Consider the following 17,452-nt stretch of genomic DNA (forward strand, 5'->3'; position numbering starts at 1 on the left):
TAATTCATTTCAACCCATCATGTTTTCTAGGTAGCAATTTCATGCGGTCTATGGAGGCACTTACTTCAACATCGCTTCACCCATTCCAGTGATATTTATTGTGGTGTCACTTCAAAGCTTCCTGGATAGTACTCAGCAAAAATAAGTAGCCAGAAGTTTTTCTTTTCCCACCACCAGTGTCTTGAATTCTTTGATTCTGTGTACTTGTACACTTGTACTCCAATTCCCAACCTATTACAGATCTGAGTTCTTATTTTTTTCTATATAGACTCAAGCCCTCCTCTTGGACATGAGGTTGATATTACTGCTCAAATACTTAATTTGACTCTAGGTCAACTGAAATTGTAATTTCTTTTTGTTTCCATCCTACTTTTCAGGATAGTTTTTATCCCATCCCCTAGATGCAGAGCTAAAGAAAACTACATTAGCAATCATTCAAGTGGCTGGCTTTCCAAACAGGCTTGTCTTATCTTCTGATGGAAGGAATATATCACATAACACAAGCCTCTCAAAAGCACACTAGCATGGGGAAAGAAAGGCATAGAAATTAAATATTCAGAAAATAATCCTAAATTAGCATCTGAATTTGTGCCATATCTTTGCCTACTCAAAATACTCCATCATTGTTGTAGTCAGCTGTTTTGCTGCTGTGACTAAAAGACCTGACCAGAAGAACTGTAGAGGAGGAAGAGTTATTTGGGAACTAATGATTTCAGAGTCCATGGAAGGCTGGCTCATTCCTTGGAGCTCTACATGAGGCAGAACATCATGGTAGAAGAGTGTGGCAGAGGGAACCAGCTCACAGGATGATCAGAAAGCAGACAGAGAGTCCACTCCCAAATGCAAAATATATACCCCAAAGCCATGCCCCCAATGTCAATGTCCCACCTCCTCCAGCCACACCCTATCAGCCTTCAGTTACCATTCAGTTAATCCCTATCAGGGGATTAATTCACTGATTGAGTTAAGGCTCTCACACCCTGATCATTTATTCTCTGAAACTTCTTGCATTGTCTCACATGTGAGCTATTAGGGGACACTTTAGATCCAAATGATAACACTTCAATTACTTGTTTGCTACCTCTTATGGCAAATCTTCTGATCACCTAGTTAATCTTTTGAAAAAGATTACATATTCTGCAGAGGAATTATGAGAAACTATCCTAAAATTGGACAGGGATTTAAACTGAGTTTGTGATTTGTAATCTTTTTCCATGCTGGAATCCTTATATTGACTAATGTTTGTTTTCTTCATTTGACATTAACAGACACATCAAACTGAAACAAAATTAAGTTCTAGAAAATATGTTTCTCCTGTTAAATTAGAAGCTCCTGAAGAACAGCTCTACTACCCTTAAAAATCTTTTCTGTATCAGTCAGAGTCCAAGAAGAAAGCAGATGGCATCTTTAAATTGGAATAATTTAATATAAATATTATTTATAACCCCTAAGAGATACTACAGTACACAAAGTGCCTTGGATCTTTAGCATGAACCTATAGGTCTGATGTAATCCTGCTTTCAGTTAATAGTCAAGAGGAAGATATGGATGAATCTAGAAACTTCCTTGAGATCTGTAATGAAACTGTAGGGAAGAAGAGGCATGCAATCCTTATTCTCTCTAAGAAGACCCATTCTCCCTAGAGAGTGTCCCCTTTATTCCTTTTCCCATCCCCTTTAATAAACTCATGCTGGCTACTCTGAGTGACATATCTGAAATCTTTTAAATGTGATAGCAAGAAATACTAACAGAGGACCTCCATAGCTGCCTTAGCTCTATAAGCTAAGACAAGAATGAAAAGAAGACATGTAGAATATCTCAGGGCCTCAGATTGCTCATTTAAAGAGGGAGCTAAACAAAATAGAGTTGAATTAGAAATAAACAACAGAACTAAAATATAGAAGATTCCCAAATACTTGGAAAATAAATAGTTCATCCATCAAATAAAGAACATAGGGAAATTTAACAGCATTTTCCTTGAAAGAAAATGAAAACACGACATACCAAAATTTGTGGGATGTGTATAAAACAGCATTTAGAGGAAAATTTACAGCTTCCCAAATACATGAGAAAAGAGGAAACACCTCAACAACTTCAGCTTCCACAGTAAAAAAAAAAAACAAAACAAAACAACAACAAAAAACTTTGAGAAAGATTAAATTCAACCTAAAGTAATTGAGAGAAAGAATAGCAAAGCAGAAAACCAATTAAACTAGTGGATTACTTGAGAAAATCAACAAAAATGATAAGCCTTTAGCCAGAGTTATTAAGAAAAAGAAAGAAAGTAAAAGTTATTTATATCAACAATGAGAAAGGTGAAAAGTTGACATTACTACAGATTTTCCAAATGTTAAAAAGACACTAAGGGAGTTTTCACTATTTCCATATCTATTTTATTTTACTTTAAATGAGTTGTGCCTTAAACAAAACTGCCAATTTTAAGAGATTCACAGACATAACCAAATAAATTGTCAGTATTCTCATCAAAGAGGATAAACATTAATGTAAAAAATATATCAGAATTTGTGGAAGTTATCTGGATTTGTGTCTAAACAAACTGTAGAACATAATTTATAAAACGTATAAAAATTAGAAACATGATCATTGAATATTGATGATAGTAAATTATTATTAATGTTTTTGTTATTAGGAACTATGTTTAAAAATAACTTGGTATAGTTCTATATTTTAGAGAAACTAATTAAACTATCTAAGAATGAAAAAAAAAGACCCTTATGACACATTTACTTATGTATTTATTTCCTTATGTGGCTATGATCTACTTCTTTAATTAGAAATAAAATTTTCATGAGGACAGGCTCTTTGCCTATCTTGTTAATCCCTATAGCCTGAGTATCTAGAACAATGTCTAGCCCATAATAAATGGATATTATAGTAATGAAATATGGAAGAAAATATTATAACAGATAACTATATCCAGTTAAAACCTGACACTATTTTTATATTTAGTTATTCATTTTTTCACTACTGTTAGCTAACTGCATTCCATGCAATAGAGAACAATAAGAAATTTTGAAAAATAAAAATAAAATTTTAAGATAAATTAATATTTGAATATTAAAAGCACCAATCATAAAAATGCCCTACATTTCAATATCATAGGTTTTCTTGGTATTTTCCTATGCATTCCCATTTGTTATAAAAATTGCTATGGTTTAGATATTAAGTGTCCCCCTAAACCTCATGTGTGAGACAATGAAAGAAAGTTTAGAGGTGAACTGACTGGGTTAACTTGATCAGCAAATTAATCCCCTAATAAGAATTAATGGGTATATACTTTGTCTGTGGTGAGAGAAGTATCTCTCTCTCCTTCCTGGTGTGAGGTCCTGAGCTGCTTTCCTCTGTCATTCCCTTCTGTCATGATGTTCTACCCCATCTCCAGCCCTGAGGAATGGAGCCCATATTGACTGAGGCCTCTGAAACCATGATCCCCAAAATAGCCTTTCCTCCTCAAAAGTTGTTCTCTTTACATCTTTAATCACAGCAGTGAAAAAGCTGACTAAAGCAAATTGGTACCAAGAAGCATGGTCATGCTGTGACTAGCCTGGTCATGTAGTTTAGAAACTTTTGGAACTTTTTGGAATTTGGAGGAGGAAATTTGGAAATTTTAGTGATGTAAACCTTCAGAATATTTTAAGGGACTTTAATGGGAAGTTCTGGTGAGATTTCAGAAGACTACAATGCCAACAGGACTGTGGCCAGTAAAGACTGGTCTCTTGAGGGTTCAGGGGAATAGGGGTACTCTATTGAATATTGCACTAGAGGCCATTTGTGGTACGTTCTGGCTAAGAAGGTGTCCTGAGACTTTTTAGGAGGTTGAATTTAGAGGTGGTACACTTCTTACTCTGGAGGAAGAAATTTCTAGGAAGCATAGCATTCAAGATATGGCATGATATTTCTGGCAGCTTTTAACCAAGTTTATTGTGTTAATTAGGAGTAGGAACCAAAGCAGAAAAATATAGAAAACTTTCATTTTAACCAGACAGCTGTGAGTAAAACTGGGGCTAAGCAATGTATGGGCCACTAAAGACTTTACCCAGAGACTATAGGAAAGATGGCTTGAGGAATTGGCAAGACCCCATCCATCTCAGGCTCAAGGGTGTAAAAGTAAAAAAAGTAAAAATACCTTTGAGAAGAGGCCAGTAGGGCATCCTGCTTGCACAGGGTGGCCTAGGAATTTGTTGCAACATGCTGTGTCACCCAGCTCTGGAGAGGCTGCTGCCTGGTTCCTACAGGTTTGGCTACTGCTCAAGATGGTGGCAGTCCTTGGTGTCAACCACATAATGCTGGTTCTGCAGGAATATAATAGGCTAGAGTTAGGGGGTCATGGAAGTTTTAACCAAGATTTCTATGGAAGGCTTGCGGGGCAAGGCAAGATTGCAGCAGGGTTGGTGTCCCTGTGTCTGTCTCTGATAAGGCAATGCATGGAGATGTAAGGAAGAAGCCAAAGCCATACTGAAGACACACAAGATTAAAGAAATGTCAGTACTGTGGAACATCTGCCAAGGAAAGCTGCAGAAATTGAGCAGACAAGCCAAAGGAGAGGCCACATGCGATACAGTGGACAAAGCTATAGGGGCAGAGCAACACAAGCCCTTTGGAAAGAACATCAGGATGGTATATGCTCCAGATGCTTGATGTGGAGCTATAGGACTTGTTCATCCTGATGGATTTCTATCTTGCTTTGGTCACATTCCTTTTTTCTATACCTCTATTTCTCCCTTATGGAATGGAAATGACTCTGTGCCTTTATATATTTTATATATATATATATATATATATATATATATATATATATATATATATAACTTGATTTTGATTTTTACAGGGACTTATGCTGAGAGTTTGCCTTGAGTCTCAGAGGAAACTTTGAACTTGGACTTATGAACAAAGCCAAAATCATGGGATAATGCTAAGATCATGGGGACTCTTTAAAGTGCACTAAATGTATACTGCATTGAGAGACAGACATGAGTTTTGGGGGGCCAGAAATAGAATGTTATGATTTAAATATTAGATGTCCCCCAAAAGCTCATTTGTGAGACAATGCATTAGGGTTCAGAGGTGAAATGATTGGGTTAATCAGTGCATTAATTCACTGATAAGGATTAATTGGATGGTAACCAGGAAGGAAGGGTGTGGCTGGAGGAGATGGATAATTGGGGTCTTTCCTCTGGAGTATGTATTTTGTCCATGGTGAGGGGAATCTCACTCTCTCTCTCTGCTTTCTAGTATAATGTCCTGAACTGCTTTCCTCTGTCATCTTCCATAATATTCTGCTTCACCTCAAGTCCCAAGGGATGGAGTGAGCTGTCTATGGAATGAGACCTCTGAAACTGTGAGCCCCAAAGTAAACTTTTCCTCCTCTAAAATTATTTTTGTCAGGTCTTTTAGTAACAGCAGTAAAAAACAAACAAAAAAAAAAACCAAAAAACAACCTGATGAAAACAATAATTCTTTATTAGTATCTCCATTTTGAATTTGAAAAAATGAAAACTGAATGAATCTTAAGGGACTGGAACTAGTTCACACTGCTAAGAAATGTCAGAGACAAGATTAGAAGCTATGTTTATAAGACTTTTCAGCAAGGATTTGCTCAATAAATCATACTCCCAAAGTTCACCTGAATCCTTTCCACTCTAACTGTGCCAGGTCCAACATAAAGGAAATAAATTTGAAATTGGTATTCCATGGCTTGTATTATGAAAATGTATGTTCTCCTTAAAAGTCAAACTCTAATTTGAAAAAGATGTTTTCTGATTCTGGAACTCTGAGAATGAGCAAGAAGAAAATCTTGGATCTGCAAGTAAAATTCTCAGTTTAGGGCCAGGGCTATAAAATGAGTCCTAGTAGGGAGGACTTGCTGGGAGGGCAGTGAAGGCTGTGTGAACCCTATCAGGTAAGAAAAATTGCAAATGGGCCAACAGCCAAATGAAATAGAATAGGACATCTGCAAATGTTAACTAATGGTCAAATGCAGTCTGGGTATTTTACTTCAGGATTTTTATTTTGTCTTTTTTTTTTTTTTGGCTTATATTAGTGTGGTAGAAACAGTTTGTTTTCAATTAGGTTTAAATATTTCATATTCTAAGAATTTACCATAAAAGCCTGAGTTTCTCACCTTCTTTTCTTTAAAAAAAATTGGAATAGAAAGCTAGTTTGCTATGTAAAATTATGGCAAACCGTAAAGTGTAGCAGCTGCCTCATTGCATAGGGTATCCATGTTCTATTTTTCACATTTCCATGTCTTGCTCATAAATTCTACCCTTTATGTTTTGTTAACTTACATGGTTTATTTGGCTTCTATAGGTATTCAAGTATGTGATTTCTGATTTAAAGATGCCTCATGATCTATAGCAAGCATGACAACCATGGAAACACCAATGAGATGACATAGTATATATGGGCTGTAGAAATTGTATTGGTTTCTGTAATAGTTAATTTGAATTGTCAACTATATCGCATTAAGAGATGCCAATGATTAAGAGGCTTCTTGGTATGTCTAGGAATGATTTGAATGTGGGATAGCAACTGAAGAAGAGACTCAGATTTCTGAGTGTGGGCAGCACCATCCAATAGGTTGGAGGCTTCGATGGAATAAAAGTTGGGAAAACAAGGAAGCAGCAGCAGATGCAAGCTCAATTCTTCTTGAATGGGTTCTTGATTGCTGCTGTGATCACCTGAGCACATCAAACTCTTGGTCTGTTACTCTTCCAAAGAGGACTCTACCAGTGATTCTCCAGGGAGTGTCCAGAAGCCTTTGGTCTTGGCCTGGGGTAGCATCATTTATTCCTCTTTTTCTGAGGCTTCAGCATCATGAACTGTGGAGCTATTGGTTCCTCCAGTTCTCCAGCCTGCAGATGGCCATTGTGAACTATCCAGTTTCTGGTTGTGCAAGTAAATCTAAAAATCCGCTTTTTATAATCATACTTCCTATTGGTTCTGTTGCTCTAGAGAACCATGACTAATACAGTATCACACAGAAGAACATTCAGAAAATGAGGAATAAGAGAGATGAAAGGGGGAGACTTTGGGGCATTTCAGTCGAGACCATACTGGAAGGGTGACCCTGTGAGAATACCTGTGCTTCCTATAATTGTGAGAGCTGTAACCTCATCAGTCCATCCTAGTTTGAATGACTGGGTGGTAACTACTGGCAGGTAGGTTAAGGCTGGAGGATGTGGGTCGCTGGGGGTGTGCCCTGGATGGATTCATATATCTTCCACCCTCTTATGCTTCAGCTTTCTCTGCCATGAGAGGAATAATGCTCCTCTGTCACACTTGTCCTCTTTGACTTTCTGCCTCATCTTGGGCCCAAAACAATAAAGTCAGCTGACCATGTATAGAACCACGGAAACTTTGATCCAAAAACAAACTTTTCTGTCTCTAAGTTGGTGGATATTTTGGTCATAGCAATGAAAATCTAATTAACACAAATATTTTAAAAACATGGGAGAGAATAGGAGAATATTTAAAAGGACTATGGGACCCTAGGAATGAAAGGGAAATTGAGAAATATTTTTTTCTTATGCTTTATGCCTACAATTTCTTCTTTTGTCACTTTCAAACAGGTTCTAGATGAAATAATACTTAATGTTCCATTAAATCCCAAGAAGTTATAATTTTATAAGATAAGTATTGGTAATTTATGTGTATTCTCTCTCTACAATGTACAGAAGAGATGGGACACATGACATATTAACACAGAAAGAGAAGCAAACAACTACTTAACATAGACTTGTAGAACCACAGGCTTAGGAGAATCTAATATAACCATTTAGTTTTCAACCTATTGTTGGTGTACTCTTTCCATTTCCAAATAGTTAAAACACTACTTATGCTTGAACATTTTATGATTGAAAATGAAATCCATTAGGTTTGAATGACTGAATCTCAGATCACAAGCTACAGGAATATAGATTTTCAACACGATGTCAGGAAAAACAGTCATGAAATAGATATGGGTATTGAGCACTCATATCTTGCCAGATTCTGTATAATATGTTAACAGTATACAGGAAAACTCTTTGCAATCAAAGATGTCACAATATATTTAAGAGAAAATATGTACTAAGATAAATACATTTATGATAAGCATAAAATACAGATGCTCTTAAAGCATAGAAATGTGTTACTATAGCTACCTACAGATATAAACAGAATTTTTGAGGTGGAGTTTCCACATCTTCTTTATGATGTACCTTGGGGTTTTTTCTCTTCTTTTTTTTTCTTTAAGGTCTACATTTTCAACTCATTTTTTAATCAAGATTTAATAATTAAAGAATCTCCATTTTCAATCAATTATTCAATAACAATTTATTAGGGGCTAGAGTATGGATCTGGAATGTCCCCAACAGGTTAATATATTAAAAGCTTGATCCTCAGCTTCACACTAACTTGAGGTTGTGGAAACTTTAAGGAGTGGGAACCTAGTGGGAGTTATTCAAGTCTAAGTTATTCAAGTCATTAAGGAAATGCCCTCAAAGGAGATTGTGAGACCCTGTCTCTTTTTTAAATATTTATTTATTTATTAGTTGTAGATGGACACAATACCTTTACTTATTTATTTTATGTGGTGCTGAGGATTGAACCCAGGGCCTCGCACATGCTAAGCAAGTGCTCTACCACTAAGCCCCAGCCCCAGTCCCCCTGTCTCTTCTTTCTGTCTTTGCTCCATGGCCATGAGGCAAGTGATTTTTTTTCTACTACATGTTCCTACTACGATGTACTACCAGGCTCAAAAGTAAGGCAGTCAGCTAATCATAGACTAAAAATGACAAAACTGTAAGCCAAAGTAAACTTTTTCTCCTGATTAATTTGACTCATGTCAGGGCTGGGGTTGTGGCTCAGTGGTAGAGTGCTGCCTAGCATGCATGAAGCACTGGGTTCAATCCTCAGCACCACATAAAAATAAAATAAAGATATTATGTCTACCTAAAACTAAAAAAGTAAATATTAAAAAAAGCTCTCAGGGGGAACATTTGATTCATGTCAGATATCTCTCATAGAGATAAAAAAATGACTAAAACATTAGGAAATAGTCTGAAAGTTTCTCTGAACATTTGTGATGCTATTTTTCTATTCAAATTCCCATTAATTTAAAGGAATTCTAAGCCCCATTTCAATATTATTACTAATCATTAAAGTGGTATACTTCATAATTTCCAATGACCTTCACAGGGCACTCCACTTCAGCAACACATTTCATAGTTAAAACCATCTCATGTAATTATCTGAAATCATACCTCTATAATCTTAAATCTGAATACCTACATTCTCACCATTAACACTTTTTTATCTCTTTACCTACATCATATTCAATCTTAGCTACAAAACAGCTATTGTCATCAAGAATTCAATCAATTTTCTGACTTCACTTTCCTTACTGCCTGATTTCAAAAGACCTATCATTTCAGTTGCAACTTCCTCATCCCCATTCCTTTCCACACACCCTCCTCCAAAGCTACAGACCTTGTCATCCTAGCTCCCCAACTTCTCTGTCCCTATCCCAGGGTTGCAGAATGATGCTTGAGAAAGTTCTACCATGGGTAGAATGATGGCCTTAAATATTCAGACCTAAACTGTAAGCAGTAACTATAAATCTCAAACGCAAAATGTTACAAAGAAAATAAACAAAAAGTCCCATTTTCAACAGGTATTCTTTTACATTATTTTCCCGTAATGAACAGGGTAATTTCATATTATTGTACTCCTGTAGCATATACTGATTTTTTGAATAACACTGTATCATAAGCAATTTTCCATGATATCATACTTCTTAAACATCACTTAAAATGACTGCACAGTGAGAGAAGCTGTTCCATGGTTTTGTCATCAAATTTCTTGAAAGAGTGCACATCACTTACTACATTTACTTACTAATATGCCATCCATTGCAAAATATACAGTGATAAGGCTAATGCCTGTTATTTTGTGACACCTACTACCACAAAATTCATAAATGACTTTATCTCAAAAAGGGTTATGTTCAAGAAGTTGCATTAAAACTCAAAATGAAAAGGATATATCATAAATTTATTACTCCAGATGAAGTCTTAACATGGGAGGTTCAGGTCTGAATAGCAGAGTTGCTCCAGAAAGTCATTGGGGACACAGGTTCTGTGGATCTAAACTGTGCTTACCATTCACAGAACTATTTGGAGAAACAAAATGACAGTCCCATCTCCATAAATCAGGTCTCCATTTCAAATGCAGAAAAAAAGAATTGGATAAAGAAGACAAAAGGCTTGCATCAGCTACTTGTTGATGACAAATATTGAGAATTTGATAGGACAATTATTCTTAAACTTCCTTGATCAGGATACACTTAGCTGTAGCTAGCAGTAAGGCAGGCTAAGAAATAATACAATAATTTTGACAGTCATTTTATCACCAAAAAAAATTGGATAACAGAATTGGAAGATAGTTATTAGTAACCTGTGACATATTTCCCAGTATTAAATTTACTTTACTTAACCCCGCAGCATTATTTGTCCCATTGATCTCTTTGGTTACTATTCACTACACCTAGTTCTTCCACTTATATGAACATTTTTCCTCAGAAATTTATAATATGGTGGTTTCTTATTTCAGTACATTACCAGAGTACACTCTTCCTTGAATCTCATATTGCTTTCATTATACTTATACTTTTAGATACTTTAGATTTGCGTTCACAGTTACTACCTATTTGCTGATGACCCCACCTCCTTTATTAGTACTTACATCTTTGATCAGAAGTTTGAAAGTAATGTATTTGTTAGGCTATTTACACCTACATAGATATTCAGTAAAAATCTCAAATTTCTCAAGTATATATCTGAGCTCTTCATTATCTTACAAATCCGTTGTTCTTAAGTAGTTTCTGTCTTGGTTATTTCTCACATAATGCTAATAAGGCAATTCTCAACTCTTTTTTTTTTAACCACTGCTAACTAAAGAGTAGTCAAGTTTTATGAATTACATCTTCAATAGTTCTTCTCTAAAATCCATCTTTTCCCAATACTTACCATCTTAGAAATTCTGATTATTATTCTACCCACAGCACACCTTCTTCCTAAACCATGTTTAAATGGCTTAAACCAAATGGTCTTCTTTCAACAAAGTTTTTCATGCCATTCTTTTGTTTAAAAGCATTCAGTGACTTTAATTCACCTTCAGAATAAAGTCCAAACTTATTAGCATTATTTAAAATGTCATTTGAAGTCAAATAGCTCTTAAACTATTCAACCTCCTTTTCCAACTGTACCTTAACTAATACCTGATATGTCAGTGCAAGAAAATATCAAACTTCTCAGAGCCCACCAAACTATTATGTGTAGCCATTTTCTCCTCTCTCTTGTGCCTAGATCGCATCACCATGCTTTTATCTACCTATGCAATTTACACATAATATTGGAGATAGATACATTACAGGTCATCTTCTTAGTAGATATTCCTCATCCCTATTTCCTCCAACAAACTGCATCAGGTATTCACTTTTCTGTACCCACTTAACATCAATTTATACATTCACAAGGACAGCTGTTACATTGTATAAATTATGCTTGCTCATCCTGTGCTCTTTGAATCAGTTATTGCATCTATAGTGTGGCAGACATATAGATCAAGCTTCATTTAGAATTTGATAAAGATTGCCTTGATTTATCTGATCATATCTAGATATTCATATCTAGGAACATTTGACAATTGTGGGTAAGGGCTCAATGGGAGAAATAAGAAACCAGAAAAATTCTGTTGAGATTTTGTGGTGGGAGATTAACAATTTGGAAACTTGAGGAAATAAGAACACATTACAAGTTTTTCCAATGAGAAACTTGCTGAAATCTGGTGCTCAGTAGATGGACAGGGAACTAGAGAGAGAAAAGAATCTGTAAAACAGGATCAAATGTGGAATCTAAAACTGAAAATACTGTGTCTGGAATTCAATGGGTAGGTTTAGAAAAAAAAAACACAGAATGGGTGTTTTAGTCAATTAATTATAGAGCAAGTCAATAAAATACTCAAATTTAAGCAGATATATACAAAAGATGAGAGGAAAAAAGAAATAAGCACAAGAGACTCAAGCAATATGCTCATTGTATATATTAGTCTTTGAGCATACTGCCTGAATATGATCAAAGACATATATATGCTTGGGATTCTATAAAGGGAAGAGAGAAAATGGGTCAAAGTCATATTCAAACATCATCACAGCTAAGAGTTTTCTGGAAGTGAATGATTGATCTCAATCCCCAAATTTAAGAAGGTAAGTGAACCTCAAGAAGATAAATATACATACAAACACCCCTACCTACCTATGTAAATTGAAGATCTGAAAATCACAGGCCAAAAGAAAATCTGAAAAACAGTGAAAAGAGAGATTTTTTTTAAATGACATAATGTTATATTCAAAGAAATAACAATAAGAGTGATGTCTGACTTTTTGAAAGAAATAATACAAACCAAAAAGCAATAGCATAATATTTTAAATCTGATTTTAAAACATAATAACAGCCAAGGAAGAATGTTTTACTTAGCAGAAATATTCCCCAAAAGTAAGGGTGAAATAAAGAAGTTTTCAAAGACTAAGATATGTTTTTGTCAGAAAACCTGTCTCCTCCTCCACCAAAAGGGGAATTCTTCAGAAAGATATTAATTGATCCTAGATAGAAAAGCTGATGTGCAGAGAAAATGAAAAATATTGGGCAAAATAAACATAACTGAACATTGGTTTTAGAAAACAATTATTGCAAATTATTTTAATGTAATTTTGTAATGTTTTGTGAAGTTTAAATGTAGAGTTAAAATATATTAACAATACATAAGCAGGAGACAGTAAATGGAACTTAAACTTTCTGGGGGTTTATGGAATGAGAATATAGAAAAAGTAATCACTTGTATTAGGCTCCAAGAAATCAAATATTCATGTTGTAATCTCCACAAAACTGATAAATGATTGTATGACTAAGAAGACAAATAAAAATAATAAAAATATTATATCCCTTGAAAAAAAGACAGGAAAATTTTTTTAAAGGAAAAAAAAATAAAACAAACAGACATAGAAAATGACCAATAAGAAGGTAAACATAAACCTAATCACACTAATTACATTAAGCTTAAGTATATTACTTCAAGTAAAAGACAATATAAAATTCTCAGAGTAGAGAGGAAAGAAACAAAATATAACTGAACTAGGTAGTATTTAAAATATACATACTTTAAAATTTGTAAAAACAAAATATTTGAAAAAAGTATATATATATATATATATATATGACAAAATACCGTGTGTGTGTGTATGTGCGTGTATAACAAAATACCATGTAAACACTAACCAAAGAAAATTTCCAACTTCAGACAATGCTTTTAAGTAAGAAGCATTATAAGATTGCCTAGAAGCTCCTCAAAAGGTTAAACATGAAGTTAATATATGACACAGGTATGTTGTTTACTATCTACAGGCCCTGAGAAATGAAAATGTATGTTAACTTAAAATTTTGTAATGAATGTTCAAGGTAGCATTACTTATAACAGACAAATGGAAACAATCATAGATATGTCCATCAGAGATATACAATATGCTATATGTTGTATGTTTACACAATAGAATACTGTTGGCTATAAAAAAATATGGATTACATGCTAAATAAAACATGAGCAAAACTTGAAAATACTTTGCAAAATAAAATAAACAGTCACAAAATATCACATGCTGTTCAATTTCATTAATATTAATTATTCAGAATAGGCAAATTTATAAAGACAAAGAATATTAAAGGTTTCCTAGAGCTGTGGAGATTGAGGTGAGTAATGGGGAATAAGAGATAACACATTTCTTTTGTGGTTGCTGGAAATATTCTAAACATAATTGTGATGATCGTTACATGACTCTGTCAATATGTGAAAACCATTGCCTTATGTACTTTACAGGGATGAATTATGTGGTGTGATTTATAACTAAATAAAGCTCATACGAACATAAATACATAAGCACATTTCTTGTAGGAAAAAAAGTAAAAGATAAAAAATATGATGTTATGATTTGAATGTGAGGTATCCCCCCAAAGCTCCTGTTAATTCAGGATATTCAAAAGTGCAATGACTGGAGTGGTAATCTAATAAATCCATTCTAGTTTAAATTGACTGAATGGGTAGTAACTGTACACAGGTGGGTCATAGTTGAAAGGGGTGGATCACTGAGATATTCTCTGGAAGAGTGCGTTCTTCCTGAGGCCCACCTTTCCCCATTCTGTCTCTCTGATTCCTGACCGGACTATGAACTGACAAGTTTTCCTCCACTGAGTTCTTTGCGGATGATGTACTGCCGGACTTTTGGCCCACAGCAATGGAGTTGGCCATCCATGGTCTGAGACCTCTAAAACTGTAATCCCAAATAAACTTTTCCTCCTCTAAGTTGTTCTTTGTGTGTATGTGTATGGCACTGGGGATTGCATTCAGGGCAACTTTACCAGTGACACAGGAATGCCATGTACTATCCACAGACCCTGAGAAATGAAAATATATGTTTACTTAAAATTTTGTAATGAATGCTGAAGGTAGCATTATTTATAATAGACAAGTGGAAACAATCATAGATATGCTCATCATAGATATACAATATGTTATATGTTGCTATATACCCAACCCTTTTAAAAAAAATTTTAAACAGGGTCTCACTAAGCTGATGAAATTTGTCTTTGTCTTGCAATCATCCTGCCTCAGCCTCCTGAGTCACTGGGATTATAGGCATGTTCCACCAGGCAAAGATCCTCTAAGTTGTTTTTGTCAAGTATTTTGGTCACAGAGACTAAAAAGTTGAGTAAAACATAAAATAATCCCAAATTGTACCCAACCTACTGAACAGTCATAAAATTCATAAAACAAAATTGACAAAACTAAGTGGAGAGAGGTTTCAAGATGACAGAATAGAGTGGATTGCTTTCCTGGCTTATCTATGGCATGATAGAAAGAAAGTAGACAGGCAATTTCTCAGCAAGGTTGGTGAACAACAACAAAAAAAATGTGTTGGGGTGGGGAATGCTTTATTGGAATTTAATACTGGACACTCAAAGCAGATCACAGACTCAAGTGGTTGGATATAATAAAATAAACAAAATATCTCCAGTGACATAACCACTGCTGCGGTTGGAGGCATTACACTGAGTGGTTCCTCTACAGGCACACTGGAGAGACAACAGAATTAAAGGAACCCACATTTTTAAGAGGACTGAAGTGTGACTGGGTAGAGAGAGTTTAGACACTGCCCTAAGGTGCACTGCACAATAACCTTGTATCACAAAGAAACTGCATCTCTCCCAGAAGCATGCAGAGGACAAAGGAAGGAACCATTTTACAGCTGCAGTCTGGGAACTTCCAGCTGGGGGAGCTAATTCCTGGAAAAACCAACCCCAATCCAAAATATAGGACTGGCAAACACAGCATGACAGAGAGTGCTTAAGTGACCAGGAGAAAATCTAATGTAGAGAGACGTTTACATAGGGGACAACTGGTCATGGAAACCCACCTGGCTCTCTCCTTTCCCCTCTAATCTGACTCCTTGAAGGACCTACTGGGAAAGAAGTACCTGGCCAGAAATTTGAAAGCCAAGTTTTGTTCACGGTCACGCAGGAAAATTCTCAGGGAGTTCGAAATAAAGACACAGACACACAATTTTACCTTTAAACCAGCTCCAAGATGGCTCCTTGAGCTCTCAGCCTCAAGCTCCCCAGGGGGGAAGCAAGGTTTTACTGGAGGGGGGAGGGGAGAGGGGAGAGGGGAGAGGGGAGAGGGGAGAGAGAATGAGAATGCTAGGAAGTGGGCTTTTATTGGGGAACTAAAAATTCTGGGGAAAATCTCGTCCAATGAAGGTCAAGGGGGGCAGTGTTGCAAGGATAGATGAGGTGATTGGGTCCCTGGGGTAGTGGTGAGACACTCCTCTACATGGATTTGGTCCTCAAACCCAAGAAGGGTGGGGAAGTCCTGCAGCATTTCTGCTACTTGGACACCTCATACACCCAGCCAAGGAGTAAACTCAGTCACGTGGGAGTTGGGTCTCCCACAGGCAAGAGCAGGAGAGACTGAATTTAGAGACTGAATCCCAGACCAGGAAAATTGAGGTCCTCAGGTGACACAGTGGACTAAGAATTGGCTCCTTCCCCACATGAGTGGAATCAAGGGAAGATCCTGGGGTATGAACTTCCAGCATGGACCAACAATTTGTGAGCCCTGGAGGTGCACTTACTTAGAATCTCCAGACCAACTGGCATCCAGTGAAGAGCCTGGAACCTACCTAAGCTTAAACCTACACCTCCAGGTGTTCCACCTATGGAATTATCACACTAGCAATATACCCTGAGAGTGGAGAAAGCATCATACTCCAGACAACCCTACCCAATGGTGAAAAGGGAAGCTGAGAATCTTTTGAACTCCAAAGGAAATAATTCTTTTACTTTTCATTGAGATCATTTTTTCCCTTTTTTCTTTTATCTGTTTAATTGTGACCTTAATGGTTCACAGACTTTTACACATATTCATATATTTTTTTTTCTTTTCTCATTTACAGCATTTTGAAATCAGTTATTTTTCATGAGTCAGTTTTTTGAGGACTCAGAAGGTTGATAAATATAGTTTTCTTTTGCATTCTTTTGTTTTCTTATTTTTAATGTTTTACTTTTTATATTATTTTCTCTCACTTATCTGTTTCCTTAGATTTTCTTTCTCTCTTTATTTCTGCTAGCAGCCAATCTCTATGGTTCTCTCTTTCATATTTCCTTTAATTTTTTATTTCTATCCTTTCTTCTCCTCCTTCATAATCATCACATCCTACAACTTTTTGTTCTTCCCTATTCACCTATTAAAACTTAAATCATTTTGCAAACTTACTGTTTTTATTGTAGGCGATAATTGATCATATCATTTCTTTTTATTGTGACAATATTGCTGATGTCACAGCCATAACTATTTTGTTTAATACTGTTTGCATTGGTTGTTGTTACTATTTGCCTCCCCCTAAATGCTGAGGTACTGGAAACTTTCAGGGACACCATAGGTCTACCAGGTGGAAACTCTCCTGCCTCACACCTATACTGCTAGATGGGTAAGACACACGAACAACATGAAAAAGCAAGGGAAGAACTTCCATTAACAAATGAATATACTTCAATAACAGAATCCATTGCTACCAAAGTGGAAGGAATGTCAGATAAGAAGTTTAGAATGTACATAGGTAAACTAATTTGCAATGTAAAGAATGGTGTAAGGAGTGGTATCAGAGAGAAAATACAGGAAGTAAGAAATCACTTTGATAAAGAGATACAGATTCTAAAAAAAAAAAAAAAAAAAAAATCAAGCAGAAATCCTTGAAGTGAAGGAGTCAATGAACCAAATTAAAAATTCAATGGAAAGCATCAACAACAGACTTGACCACATGGAGACAGAGTTTTGGAAAATG

The sequence above is a fragment of the Urocitellus parryii genome, chromosome 14, assembly GCF_045843805.1.
Source record: "Urocitellus parryii isolate mUroPar1 chromosome 14, mUroPar1.hap1, whole genome shotgun sequence".
Classification (NCBI taxonomy): Eukaryota; Metazoa; Chordata; class Mammalia; order Rodentia; family Sciuridae; genus Urocitellus; species Urocitellus parryii.